The 3809-nt window shown below is 28.2% G+C and overlaps 1 protein-coding gene across 1 annotated transcript in view; it reads right to left on the bottom strand.

Moving 5' to 3' along the window:
* The window catches only part of LOC117176554, a 113084-nt gene extending 110442 nt beyond the window's left edge, over positions 1-2642 (bottom strand). The window contains exon 1 of the mRNA XM_033366808.1: positions 2591-2642. The gene's annotated coding sequence lies outside the window, so the exon portion shown is untranslated. The remainder of the gene's footprint in view (positions 1-2590) is intronic.
* Positions 2643-3809: the final 1167 nt, after the last annotated feature.

The following is a 3809-nucleotide window of genomic DNA, read 5'->3' as shown; positions in this document are numbered from 1 at the left end:
GTGTTTAGAACAAAAACAATTTTTTTTAGTGGTATTGAAAAGTTTAAAGTACATATAAAAACAAAAAATTTCGAGCCTATTAGAGCCCTTAATATTAATATTAAGGTTTGCCTCTATTCATTTGTAATTTTTCTATTTAAATAACACGGAAAATTTTATTTTTTATTTTTGAATTTGTAAATTTGTAAATTTACAAGATATGTTAGTTATTTAAACAATTTTAATTAGAAAATTAAGAGTTTGACGTTTATCCTACGAGTTAATTTGTTTTCGTCGTATATGGTACCCATGCGAAGTCGTGTATAAATAGATGTTATTAAAGTAAAAATGATTATCGTGGCATGAAGGTCAAAGTTCCTCAGATCAACAGTTTCAAAGATATCTGCGATAAAATATAACACTAATAAAAAATTTCAAATATTTTCCAATAACACTGCAAAAAAAATATCATACTCTATATTTATATTTTGTTGTTGTAAAATCACTTGTTTTTTGTTATAAAGAATTAATTGTTCAATAAAATTTATTAGTATTCAGTAGAAAATAGAATAAATTTGTTATAAAAAAGACCCAAAAATCATTTATTTGATATTTTTAACCTTATATTTATATATTTGTGCTTTTTGTGAGGTACGTATTGAGTAAATTAACAAAAAAAGTTTACAATCTCAGGTTAACGGAATTCAAGTGATTTTACAACAATAACAAAATATAAATATAGAGTATGATATTTTTTTGCAGTTTTATTGGACATTTGAAATTTTTTATTAGTGTTATTTTTGATCGCAGATATCTTTGAAACTGTTGATCTGAGGAACTTTGACCTTCATGCCACGATAATCATTTTTACTTTAATAACATCTATTTATACACGACTTCGCATGGGTACCATATCCGACGAAAACAAATTAACTCGTAGGATAAACGTCAAACTCTTAATTTTCTAATTAAAATTGTTGAAATAACTAACATATCTTGTAAATTTACAAAGCAAACTAGAAAATATTCATCGGATAGACATTCTTGGTTGTCTTCGTAAACAGATTTACTTGTAGAAAAAGGCAAAAATTTAATTGTTTAATTAAAATTGTTTAAATAATTAGTAGTTCTTGTAAATTTGTAAAGCAATAGAGAAAAGAGTGATTGGATAGACATTCTTAGTAGACTTCAAAAACAAATTGATTCGTAGGATAAAGGTTAAACTTTTAGTTTTTAAACTAAAACTGTTTAAATAATGAATATTTTTTGTAAATTTGCAAAGCAATATAGAAAAGAGTCACCGGATAGACATTCTTAGTCGACTCCATCAACAAATTGACTCGTAGAAAAAAGGCCAAACTTTAAATTTTTTAATTAAAATTTTTCACATAATTAATAGTTCTTGTAAATTTGCAAATCAGTATAGAAAAGAGTCATCGCATAGACATCCTTAGTTAACTCCGTAAACAAATTTACTTCTAGAAAAAAGGGCAAACTATTAATATTTTATTTTAAATTGTTTAAATAATTAATAGTGCCTGTAAATTTGCAAATCAATATAGAAAAGTGTCACCGGATAGACATTCTTAGTCGACTCCGTAAACAAATTGACTTGTAGAAAAAAGGCCTAACTCTTAATTTTTTAATTAAAATTGTTTACATAATTAATAGTTTTTATAAATTTGCAAAGCAACATAGAAAAGAGTTAGTTGACTCCGTGATCAAATTGACTCGTAGAAACTCTTAATTTTTAAATTAAAACTCTTTAAATAATTATTAGTTCTTTTGTAAAGCAAAATAGAAAAGAGTGAGTTGACTCCGTGGATAAATTCACTCGTAGAAAAGAAGTCAAACTCTTAAGTTTTTAATTAAAATTGTTTTAATAATTAATAGTTCTTGTAAATTTACAACGCAACTTAATAAATTAAACATATTCTTTAAAGAAGAGCCATTTATGACAATTGTTATTAAATAAATGCTAAAAGCCATAAATGAGCTCCACTCGAATTCGGTACGATCGCTGTAACTTAATCGCTAGGAATGTTTACATCCAATAATGTACACAGATCCCTCGAACGTGCCTGTTTCACTTTTCTATTACTCTATGGGAAGCTGCAACCAACTTTCGACTACAGGAAAAATGTCAAACTTTCGAAAAAAGCGATTTTCGTCATTTTCGAGCTTCATTTACTCCCGATAGGATTGATGTTTTCCAATTCTGCTTGCAGATATCGAAAGTTCAAATTAAGATCTACAATCTACAATAACTCGCTATTCTAAAAAAATAAGTCGTAAATTATTATATAGTTTCCTGTATAATTTCGTATATAGTTTTCTTCATGGCACTTTTCAAGACATATTGAAATGTGCAAACTAATTTTGATAATATTTTGTTTTTCTACAAATACTTAAAGGTGTGTATTTTTCTGTTATTGATATCAGTGCAAAATATGTAAACAAATATTTACGATTCGAGCTTTCGATGATTAAAAGTTTTGGAAAATTTATTTATGTTTCGGTAATTTCTCAGTAGATTGACGTCTTTCATTTCAGAATGTCATCATGCTTGGTAAATATTGAAATAAACTTTTTATAAGAAAAAGGAACTTACAAAGAATTAGGTCGATCATACATTCATTTCATAATTACGATGAATTAATTATTCACGCAGTTGGTGTAGATAATCTGAAAATAATTAACAAGAGGTTATCATCCTTTCAGCTTGTGAATATGAGATTTAATCTGGGCAAATAGCATTTAAGTTTCTTTTATAACTGAGTTTATATTATATGTAAATGTCTAAAAAGGATGTACATTAGGGTCGCCCAAATTTTTTTCTCGAATTTTCTTGCATATCGCCCGGAAATTTGTTTGAATCTAGAAAAAAGTAAATCCATTTTTTAATGATATTTATAAACGGCACAAGCCTAATGAAGCTTAATACCTATTTCCCATGAGAAAAAATCTGCAAACTGGGCGGGCACATTATCATCGCGCGCGGCTCGCTTCACTCAGAAGTTAGAGCGTGTCTAGAGCACACATTTGTTGGATTCTTATTTTTGTACATAATTAATTATATTTATTAATTAAATTGCTCAAAGCTCTACACTTTCTCATCGTGACACTCGCAACTACGGGCTCGAGTTTTGGCAGACATTTGCAGATATATATATTTACTTTCATCATTTTTTTATCAATAAAACAGAATATTTTACAAATCTTCTTGAAGACTTTTTACGTATCTCGCGTCTTTTTGTGTAATATTCGAATTTTTGATTTTACATATAAATTTCGATAAATAAATTAAACACGAGGAGTTCTGTCAAAAAATGTTTCAAAGAAATGTTGCAGGAATTTTTAAACGCTGAAATTCCTCTAGAAACTTTTTCCCATATTTCGCGGCGTTTCGCTCAAAATTTTTATTTTCGATTTTTTATAGTATTTTCGATAATAAAACCAAAATCAGAATTCCTATCAAAAAATTGTTTGAATCAATTTTGTATTACTTTTGGAGAGCTCCAATTCCTCGCTAAAGCATTTTTCCATTTCTTACGTTGTTTGATATAAAATTTGAATTTTTGATTTTCTGCATATTGCTTTCGATAAGTAAAGCCAGAATGACAAGTCCTATATCGAAAACTGGTTTCAAGTCTATATTAAAATAATAAAATTGCGGTAAGCCTTCCAGGACTAATTATCACATCTGCGGCATCTCCTACCAGTGAAAAGTCTCCCCAGTGGCATCTCTCATCCGTGGAAAAATGTTTTAAGTCCACATCAAAGCGGCAAAAGTGCGGGAAGTCTCTCAGGACTGATTTCACATTTGCGGC

Source organism: Belonocnema kinseyi, chromosome 7 (genome assembly GCF_010883055.1).
Source record: "Belonocnema kinseyi isolate 2016_QV_RU_SX_M_011 chromosome 7, B_treatae_v1, whole genome shotgun sequence".
NCBI lineage: Eukaryota > Metazoa > Arthropoda > Insecta > Hymenoptera > Cynipidae > Belonocnema > Belonocnema kinseyi.
This window is presented reverse-complemented; position numbering and strand designations above follow the sequence as displayed.